At 42.9% G+C, this 11,517-nt stretch overlaps 1 long non-coding RNA gene across 1 annotated transcript; it reads left to right on the top strand.

Moving 5' to 3' along the window:
* The first annotated feature begins 5,040 nt into the window (after window positions 1-5,040).
* LOC119325702 lies at window positions 5,041-8,760 on the top strand. Its single transcript, XR_005157638.1, has 2 exons — window positions 5,041-5,128; window positions 8,651-8,760. It is a non-coding gene; the product is annotated as an uncharacterized LOC119325702 (long non-coding RNA).
* The last annotated feature ends 2,757 nt before the right edge of the window (window positions 8,761-11,517 follow it).

Below are 11,517 nucleotides of genomic sequence, written 5' to 3'. Positions count from 1 at the left end.
TGCTTCTGAAGCAGCTATGTACTCCACTTCACACGTAGATCCCGCCACGACGCTTTGCTTAGAACTGCACCAACTTATAGCTCCACCATTCAATATAAATATGTATCCGGTTTGTGACTTAGAGTCATTCGGATCAGTGTCAAAGCTTGCATCGATGTAACCATTTACGATGAGCTCTTTGTCACCTCCATAAATGAGAAACATATCCTTAGTCCTTTTCAGGTATTTCAGGATGTTCTTGACCGCTATCCAGTGATCCACTCCTAGATTATTTTGGTACCTCCCTGCTAAACTAATAGCACGACACACATTAGGTCTGGTACACAACATTGCATATATGATAGAGCCTATGGCTGAAGCATAGGGAACATCTTTCATTTTCTCTCTATCTTCTGCAGTGGTCGGGCATTGAGTCTGACTCAACTTCATACCTTGTAACACAGGCAAGAACCCTTTCTTTGCTTGATCCATTTTGAACTTCTTCAAAACTTTATCAAGGTATGTACTTTGTGAAAGTCCAATTAAGCGTCTTGATCTATCTCTATAGATCTTAATGCCCAATGTATAAGCAGCTTCACCGAGGTCTTTCATTGAAAAACTCGTGTTCAAGTATCCTTTTATGCTATCCAGAAATTATATATCATTTCTAATCAATAATATGTCATCCACATATAATATTAGAAATGCTACAGAGCTTCCACTCACTTTCTTGTAAATACAGGCTTCTCCAAAAGTCTGTATAAAACCATATGCTTTTATTACACTATCAAAATGTTTATTTCAACTTCGAGACGGTTGCACTAGTCCATAAATGGATCGCTGGAGCTTGCACAGTTTGTTAGCATCCTTTGGATTGATAAAACCTTCGGGTTGCATCATATACAACTCTTCTTCCAGAAATCCATTCAGGAATGCAATCTTTACATCCATTTGCCAAATTTCGTAATCATAAAATGCAGCAATTACTAACATGATTCGGACAGACTTAAGCATCACTATGGGTGAGAAGGTCTCATCGTAGTCAACTCCTTGAACTTGTTGAAAACCTTTCGCAAGAAGTCGAGCTTTGTAGACAGTAACATTACTGTCAGCGTCGGTCTTCTTCTTGAAGATCCATTTATTCTCGATGGCTTGCCGATCATCGGGCAAGTCAACCAAAGTCCACACTTTGTTCTCATACATGGATCCCATCTCAGATTTCATGGCCTCAAGCCATTTCACGGAATCTGGGCTCATCATCGCTTCCTCATAGTTCGTAGGTTCGTCATGGTCAAGTAACATGAACTTCAGAATAGGATTACCATGCCACTCTGGTGCGGATCTTATTCTGGTTGACCTACGAGGTTCGGTAGTAACTTGATCTGAAGTTTCATGATCATTATCATTAGCTTCCTCACTAATTGGTGTAGGGATCATAAGAACTGATTTCTATGATGAACTACTTTCCAATAGTGGAGCAAGTACAGTTACCTCATGAAGTTCTACTTTCCTCTCACTCACTTGTTTCGAGAAAAACTCCTTCTCTAGAAAGGATCCATTCTTAGCAACGAATGTCTTGCCTTCGGATCTGTGATAGAAGGTGTACCCAATAGTTTCCTTTGGGTATCCTATGAAGACACATTTCTCCGATTTGGGTTTGAGCTTATCAAGTTGAAGCTTTTTCACATAAGCATCGCAGCCCCAAACTTTCAGAAACGACAACTTTGGTTTCTTGCCAAACCACAGTTAATAAGGCATCGTCTCAACGGATTTAGATGGTGCCCTATTTAACGTGAATGCAACCGTCTCTAAAGAATAACCCCAAAACAACAACAGTAAATCAGTAAGAGACATCATAGATCGCACCATATCTAATAAAGTGTGGTTACGATGTTCGGACACACCATTACGCTGTGGTGTTCTGGGTGGCGTGAGTTGCGAAACTATTCCGCATTGTTTCAAATGAAGACCAAACTCGTAACTCAAATATTCTCCTCCACGATCAGATCGTAGAAACTTTATTTTCTTGTTACGATGATTTTCCACTTCACTCTGAAATTCTTTGAACTTTTCAAATGTTTCAAACTTATGTTTCATTAAGTAGATATACCCATATCTGCTCAAATCATCTGTGAAGCTGAGAAAATAACGATACCCCCCGCGTGCCTTAATATTCATCAGACCACATACATCAGTATTTATGATTTCCAATAAATCTGTTGCTCGCTCCATTGTGCCGGAGAACGGAGTTTTAGTCATCTTGCCCATGAGGCATGGTTCGCAAGTACCAAGTGATTCATAATCAAGTGATTCCAAAAGTCCATTAGAATGGAGTTTCTTCATGCGCTTTACACAAATATGACCCAAACGGCAGTGCCACAAGTCAGTTGCACTATCATTATAAACTCGGCATCTTTTGGCTTCAATATTATGAATATGTGTGTCACTACTATCGAGATTCAGTAAAAATAGACCACTCTTCAAGGGTGCATGACCATAAAAGATATTACTCATATAAATAGAACAACCATTATTCTCAGATTTAAATGAATAACCTTCTTGCATCAAACAAGATCCAGATATAATCATGCTTAACGCTGGCACCAAATAACAGTTATTCATGTCTAAAACTAATCCCGAAGGTAGATGTAGAGGTAGCGTGCCGACCGCGATCACATCGACTTTGGAACCATTTCCCACGCGCATCGTCACCTCGTCCTTAGCCAATCTTCGCTTAATCCTTAGTCCCTGTTTCGAGTTGCAAATATTAGCAACAGAACCAGTATCAAATACCCAGGTGCTACTGCGAGCATTAGTAAGGTACACATCAATAACATGTATATCACATATACCTTTGTTCATCTTGCCATTCTTCTTATCCGCCAAATACTTGGGGCAGTTTCGTCCAGTGACCAGTCCCTTTGCAGTAGAAGCACTCACTCTCAGGCTTAGGTCCATACTTGGGCTTCTTCACTTGAGCAGCAACTTGTTTGCCATTTTTCTTGAAGTTCCTTTTCTTCCCTTTACCCTTTTTCTTGAAACTGGTGGTCTTGTTGACCATCAACACTTGATGCTCCTTCTTGATTTCTACCTCCGCAGCCTTTAGCATTGCGAAGAGCTCGAGAATTGTCTTGTTCATCCCTTGCATATTATAGTTCATCACGAAGCTCTTGTAGCTTGGTGGCAGTGATTGAAGAATTCTGTCAATAACACTATCATCAGGAAGATTAACTCCCAGCTGAATCAAGTGTTTGTTATACCCAGATATTTGGAGTATATGTTCACTGACAGAACTATTCTCCTCCATCTTGCAGCCATAGAACTTATTGGAGACTTCATATCTCTCAATCCGGGCATTTGCTTGAAATATTAACTTCAGCTCCTGGAACATCTCATATGCTCCATGACGTTCAAAATGTCGTTGAAGTACCGGTTATAAGCCGTAAAGCATGGCACACTGAACTATTGAGTAGTCATCAGCTTTGCTCTGCTAGACGTTCACAACGTTCGGCGTTGCTCCTGCAGTGGGTCTTGCACCTAGCGGTGCTTCCAGGACGTAATTCTTCTATGCAGCAATGAGGATAATCCTCAAGTTACGGACCCAGTCCGTGTAATTGCTACTATTATCTTTCAACTTAGCTTTCTCAAGGAACGCATTAAAATTCAAAGGAACTGTAGCACGGGCCATTGATCTACAACAACATAGACATGCAAAATACTATTAGGTACTAAGTTCATGATAAATTAAAGTTTAATTAATCATATTACTTAAGAACTCCCACTTAGATAGACATCCTTCTAATCATCTAAGTGATCACGTGATCCAAATCAACTAAACCATGTCCGATCATCACATGAGATGGAGTAGTTTTGAATGGTGAACATCACTATGTTCATCATATCTACTATATGATTCACCCTCGAACTTTCGGTCTCAGTGTTCCGAGGCCATATCTGCATATGCTAGGCTCGTCAAGTTTAACCCGAGTATTCTGCATGTGAAAAACTGGCTCACACCCGTTGTATGTGAACGTAGAGCTTATCACACCCGATCATCATGTGGTGTCTCGGCACGAGAACTTTTGCAACGGTGCATACTCAGGGAGAACACTTGTACCTTGAAATTTAGTGAGAGATCGACTACTGGAAACAGGGAATTTGCCATCAGCCAGCTCTTTGCCATCTGCCAGCTAATGGCAAAGAACGTCTTTGCCATCTGCTTATAAAAAACAGATGGCAAAGAACTGACAGACGGCAAAGAACATGGTTGCCATCAGCCAATTCTTTGCCATCTCCTAGTAGATGGCAAAAAATCTTTGCCGTCTGCCAGCAGATGGCAAAGAGGTTGGCAAATTCTGTGGCCTCAAGAGGGTAACGATGTATCAGCCCCACCTGTTTGCCATCTGCCAGCAGACGGCAAAGATTCTTTGCCATCTGCTGGCAGATGGCAAAGAGATGGGACTATCTCTGTCCTTGCTAAAAAAGCAAAGAGTGAAAAATTAAAGAAAAGAAAACCCCCAGCCTCCCTAAAAAAACCCAGCCACCCCGAATCAGTCTCAGGCTCTTAGCCACTCCCGTGCGTGTTGCTGGATAGGGTTCGCTGCCGCCCTCACCGGTCGCCGCCACCGCCCTCACCGGTCGCCGCCGCCGTCGGTTTCCCCTACATGGCCGGAGGATAGGCCATCCCGCTGGTCCATTCTCGCCCCACCCCCATCCCGCGCGTGGAATCCCCTTTGACTCCCAGTCGCCCCCGCCAATGCCCACCAGCCGCGCCTGCGGGCGGGCTGCCTCGCGTCGCCCGATCCGCCGCCCGTCCCGCCTCCTCACCCAGGTTCGTCCGGAGCTCCTCCTCCTCCCACCGATACTGCCTCTGCTTGCTTGCGATTGCCACTGGATCCGCGCTTGCTGCCGCTCTGGGCCGGGGAATGGCCGGATCTCCGCCCCGGGGACCGGAGAATGGCCGGATCTCGTCTGGGATTCAGTGTTGAAAAACTTGAAATGGTAGCGGTAGGTGGCGGCTTGGATCTCACCAGCAATGGACTGTGCAGGTATCCTACCCAGGAGGAGGACTAGGAGGAGCAGGAGGAGGGGAGGCCTGCTGGGCGCGCGCAGGAGGCTCCCCGCCGGTCCCCGAAGCCTAAACTGCAAGGTGAGCTCGTCCCCTTCTCTTCTTCCCTATGGATCAGTGTCCTGGCTCATGTTCTCTGTTCTGTACATGTGTGCAGTTTATTTTCAGAGTACTTGTTGTGTGCAAAATCCTACCCTGGCGCATGTTGTTGTTGTTTAATTCTGGAATCACAAGTTAATGCATTTTGCTATGTGGGTACTGCAATCTTATATGGGCAACAAGTTCAATAAGGTTTTTAGAAAAGGAAAGTCCAATCTGGTTTTTAGAAAAGGCAAGTCCAATCTGGTCACGTAGCTAGGCAAATACAATTTGCAATTCCTGCCTTGCCGTAACAAGCTTGATTTGGTATGGTAGAAAAATAGAACTCCTAATATCTCGCCCTCCCCCAGGATTCTGTGCCACTCCACGCCGGCAAGGCTTAAGCCTTCTTCTTCACGTTATTTTTTTCTAATAAGATCACCGTTAGTAAAGAAAAATCCCATAGATCGTGGATCATCTAAAGAAAAAGCCCTAGCGAGTCTGCCGAGGCCTAGCGAGTCTGCCGGCTTTGTCGTCCTCATGCCGCCGCCATGCCTGTGCTTGGGCGCCATCTATTGTGGCTTCTTCTCCACCAACTCGAGCGATTGATCTCCTCTTTTCCCATGCCGTCATGGTATCCTTGCTGACATGTGTTCGGCCATTATGTCCTGCAGATCCACCCACGCCCTCTCCATTGCCACTCCACCGGTCGCGTAGAGAAGATCGAGAAACGCAGCCTAACGCCGGTGTCGAGCTGATTCCAGGGATGATTCCACTCAAACGTAATGAGCATATATGAACAGGTTTGCAGTACGTCCATGCCTTTGGGGCATCTGGAGCTTCACATAATTGCTAATTAGTGGCTGGGATTTTGACGTCGCCTCTTATACATATATAGAGTTGCACTGTGATTAAATTTATATTGCTTTAATAATGTTCAAGCTTGGAAAATGATGCTTAGTTCTAGACAATGGAAATAAGTTGTCATTATTTCGGAACTTATCCGTGCACCGAGACTTGCTACTTTGATTCTGTTGTTTGCTAGAGAGAATAGCTATGTAACCTGGCCGACCTCTCTAACCTCATTTATGAATTTGGTTTCTTAGAGTTCAACCATGTCTTTCAAAAATCAAACTAAAACATATTCCATTTATTTATCCCACTGTTTATAGGCAATCTCGTCATACCTTTGTAGTTCTATTTGGAAGACAGTTAGAGAACATTAGCTACCAACAATAGCATTATTTTTTGTCCGGCGAGGACATCGACATGCAGCCTGCTACGGACTCCACCACCAATCATCCTCATGTAGTGGCGTGAGGTGCCCATGTGTCAAGATGGTGGTGCAACGGCTGGCAACAGCGTGTCTGGATGCCATGGGCAGATGGGTGACAGTGATATACGTCCTACATAGATGTATGATTTCCTCTCTTCCACTGGATTATGATGAAATTAAGGATCAAGTATCATATGCTTGCATGATAGCTACGTACAGTTTTTCTGTACAAATGGTGTGTTGCACTGCTATTTTGTTGAAAAGACATTATCTTGCATATCCTTTTATTTCATAGTTTCTTTCCCTTATAATATTTATTGATGATTTGGTTGATTTCTTGACTAGAGGATTTGAAGATACAAATAATTATTATTTTATGAATACGCGGTATGATCAAAATATTATTTACATACAGGTATATAAATATTATTTATGTACAGTTGAATATTTCTAGGCTTTTCTTTCTGTTCGTCCCAGACATGTTTGCTTGGATTAAAAACTGTTATAGCGTCACCTTAGATTTTAAACATTTCTTGTGTGTAACTTGACATGATGTGTACCTAATTATATATTTTCTTCTGCATGATATGTTGGTCTTTCTCAATGCACTCCATCTCAGCCCCTTCAGGTCACCATGAACTCAGTCCATCAGTGTTACAAATTTACGAGTTCTTCCTTTTATATCTATTATATTCATGCCAAACTACATTTATACTACCAAAACCATTCTAGTTGATACATCACATACACTTCTCAAATATGTTTTCATTGGCAAAAAAATCATCGCATGCTTCCATTTATACTACCAAAACCCTTCAGGAAGTAACACATGTCCTATACATCCTTCCATTGGCAAAAAAATCATCGCATTTTTTCTGTGTTTCATTTATAGGTTAAATGGTATACAAAATTTTAGGTTATGTTCATATAATTTTGTCATGTAGTTTGTAGTGTTCTTAATAAGGAAAAATGCTATAGCTACCTTTTTTATTCCAAACTCATGCGGAGACACGTGTAGTTTTATCCACACGATAATATTAATTTTTTCACTGGACCGTATATATGAACCCATTTTTGTATATAGTTTTCATAAGATAAAACATTTATATGTCTATTTAATTTCTTATTTTGAATTTTTTTATACACAAAATATTTGTAGTTTTTATTCATGCAGTAAGAATGTTCTTTATGTGTTGACCATATATCTCAAACGATGGCAGTTTATATAACTTTCTAGTATGTAATTCCGTAGTAAGAATGTTCTTTATGTGTTGACCATATATCTCAAACGATGACCATATATTGTAGCTTATTTGATCCGATATATCTGAGGCGTTTACTATGATTGCTATGACTTTTAATAATCAGTAATTATAACCTGTGAATGTTGGATGTTATGTCTTCTTGCACAACGCGTTGAATGTTGTACAATGGATTGATAAGTTTCATCAGCATTGCTTGCTTCCACATGGCATGTGTGACATGCTATTGATCATCTAGCGAGGAGACGCCACATATAAACGTCGAGCTCGCAGATGTGTCATGCTATAACAACCTCCTTTAAAATGTTGTATCATCTGCCACAAAATTGATAGTTAATTTAATATTATTGTGTCATTGTATTACTTTTTTAATGATTTGAGATTACTCACCACGTGCCAGCCAATGTGCACGTCTCTTTTTTAATATATTATTAGAAACTCCTGATTTGAGCTGGTTAATATTTTTGGTAGTCAAAATTACTGAAATATTATAAACTACAAAAATAAGGATCGACCCCAGCTTGCTAATCCAGAGCATAGCCCTATTTTTTTGCTGATCTCATCGCATGAAATACTCTTCTTCTTTTTTGGCTGATCTCATCGCATGAAATACTCCCTGTGTAAAACCCGGACTGGGCCTTGTACACGTACGGATTGGACTGCTCTAGATTGGCTTATATTTAATACGGGCTGAAACTTTCCATCCTTAGCCAATACTATATTAGAGATGCTAAAAAAAGCCAATACTATATTAGTACTTTTGCTTTCAGTTGACAGCGGATTGGTTACTCATATATACATGGATGTGCGTACGTGGCCAGGACTTATGTACGTGTCCGACCTGCCCTTTTTTACTTTTTCTTAGCATGAGGTCTGGACAACTGCTTATGTGTGTACGTGATCATGACTCTTTTTGACGGGCTATTTCTAATTCTTTCTATTTTTTTAAGGGAATATTTCTAATTCTTTCTATGTCCCATTTTGTAGATTTGCTTCAGATCATGGAAGCTTGGGTTGATGGAGTACTTGTCTTTAGTTTTTGTTTTGACTTTGTGAAACTTGCTACCTATGATGAAACTGTGTAATATTGATGAAACTATGTATATGTATGGATGAAACTTGCTACTATTGGTAAACTATTGGTAACATGTGTTGGATATGTGTTCGATATATATGTGCTCATGACTATTGGTAATATGTGTTGAATATGCTATATTGGTCATATAAATATATTTGTGTTTGATTTTCTGTGAAAATGAATTGATATAAGAAAAAATATATTAAATGGGGCAATATAGGCACTTTGCCATCTGCTGCTGGCAGATGGCAAAGAGCTTTGCCATCAGCTGGCAGATGGCAAAGAGGCCACGTGTCATCTACATGTAAAATTTGGGCTGGCCTATTTGGGCCCTTTGCCATCTGACAACAGATGGCAAAGTATGCCGTTAGCCTTCTAACTGGGCTAACCCCGTTAAGAGGCTTTGCCATCTGCCAGCAGATGGCAAAGCCACAGGCTCTTTGCCATCAGCCAGCAGATGGCAAAGAAGCCTTTACCGGCAGGGTTTCAGACGAACTGTTTGCCGCAAAGCCTTTGCCATCCACCGACCATGCCTTTGCCATCTGCCATGGCAGATGGCAAAGTGCCAGATTCCAGTAGTGATCATCTTATAATGCTATCGTTAGACTAAGAAAAATAAGATGCATAAAGGATAAACATCACATGCAATCAATATAAGCGATACAATATGGCCGTCATCATCTTGTGTCTTTGATCTCCATCTCCAAAGCACCGTCATGATCACCATCATCACCGACGCGACACCTTGATCTCCATCGTAGCATCATTGTCGTCTTGCCAACTATTGTTTCTACGACTATCACTACCGCTTAGTGATAAAGTAAAAACAATTACAGGGCGATTGCATTGCATACAATAAAGCGACAACCATATGGCTCCTGTCAGCTACTAATAACTCTGTTACAAAACATGATCATCTCATATAATAAAATTTAGCATCATGTCTTGACCATATCACATCACAACATGCCCTGCAAAAACAAGTTAGACGTCCTCTACCTTGTAGTTGCAAGTTTTATGTGGCTGCCACGGGCTGAGCAAGAACCGTTCTTACCTACGCATCAAAACCACAACGATTTTTCGTCAAGTATGTGTTGTTTTAACCTGCAACAATGACCGGGCGTAGCCACACTTGATTCAAATAAAGTTGGAGAAACTGACACCCGCCAGCCACCTGTGTGCGCAGCACGTCGGTAGAACCAGTCTCGCGTAAGCGTACGCGTAATGTCGGTCCGGACCGCTTCATCCAACAATACCGCCGAATCATAGTATGACATGCTGGTAAGTAGTATGACTATTATCGCCCACAACTCAGTTGTGTTCTACTCGTGCATATAACATCTACGCATAAACCTGGCTCGGATGCCACTGTTGGGAAATGTAGTAATTTCAAAATTTTCCTACGCACACGCAAGATCATGGTGATGCATAGCAACGAGCGGGAGAGTGTTGTCCACGTACCCACGTAGACCGTAAGCGGAAGCGTTATGACAACGCGGTTGATGTAGTCGTATGTCTTCATGATCCAACCAATCTTAGTACCGAAATTACGGCACCTCCGCGATCTGCACATGTTCGGCTCGGTGACGTCCCACGAACTCACGATCCAGCAGTGTCAAGGGAGAGCGTCGTCAGCACAACGACGTGATGATGGTGATGATGAAGCACAGGGCTTCGCCTAAGCACTGCAACGATGTGACCGGGGTGGATTATGATGGAGGGGGGCACCGCACACGGCTAAGAGATCAATGATCAACTTGTGTGTCTATAGGGCGCCCCCCTCCTCCATATATAAAGGAGTGGAGGAGGGGGAGGGCCGGCCCTCCTATGGCGCGCCCCATGGGGAGTCCTACTCCCACCGGGAGTAGGATTCCCGCCCTTCCCTAGTTGGACTAGGAGTGGAAGGAAGGGAAAGAGAGGGGGAAGGAAAGGGGGGGTCGGCCCCCCACCCAATTCGGATTGGGCTTGAGGGGCACGCGCCCCCTCCTATGCCTCCCTCTCTTCTTTCCCATTATGGCCCAATAAGGCCCATATACCTCCCGGGGGGGTCCGGTAACCTCCCGGTACTCCGGTATATGCCTGAACTCACCCGGAACCATTCCGACGTCCAAATATAGTCGTCCAAATATAGTCGTCCAAATATAGTCGTCCAATATATCGATCTTTATGTCTCGACCATTTCGAGACTCCTCATCATTTCTGTGATCATATCCAGGACTCTGACCTACCTTCGGTACATCAAAACACATAAACACATAATACCTATCGTCTCCGAATGTTAAGCGTGAGGACCCTACGGGTTCGAGAACTATGTAGACATGACCGAGACATGTCTTCGGCCAATAACCAATAACGGAACCTGGATGCTCATATTGGCTCCCACATATTATACGAAGATCTTTATCGGTCAAATCGCATAACAACATATGTTGTTCCCTTTGTCATCGTATGTTACTTGCCCGAGATTCGATCGTCGGTATCTCAATACCTAGTTCAATCTCGTTACTGTCAAGTCTCACTAGTAGAAAAACACCTAATAGTCCCGGTTTGTAAGGGCCTTTAGTCCCGGTTCGTAAGGGCCTTTAGTCCCGGTTCATGAACCGGGACTAATGGGTCGTTACTAATACCTCCACCCATTAGTCCCGGTTCAAACACGAACCGGGACCAATGTTCATCCGCGTGGCCCTGTGCGCCGAGCCCGGCAGGGGGCCTTTGATCCCGGTTGGTGGCTCCAACCGGGACCAAAAGGCATCCACGCGTCAGCATTCCAGTGGCT

This window comes from Triticum dicoccoides, chromosome 6B (genome assembly GCF_002162155.2).
Source record: "Triticum dicoccoides isolate Atlit2015 ecotype Zavitan chromosome 6B, WEW_v2.0, whole genome shotgun sequence".
In the NCBI taxonomy this organism is placed as follows: domain Eukaryota; kingdom Viridiplantae; phylum Streptophyta; class Magnoliopsida; order Poales; family Poaceae; genus Triticum; species Triticum dicoccoides.
The sequence above is the reverse complement of the archived record's forward strand: the minus strand, read 5'-3'. Positions and strand labels throughout refer to the sequence as shown.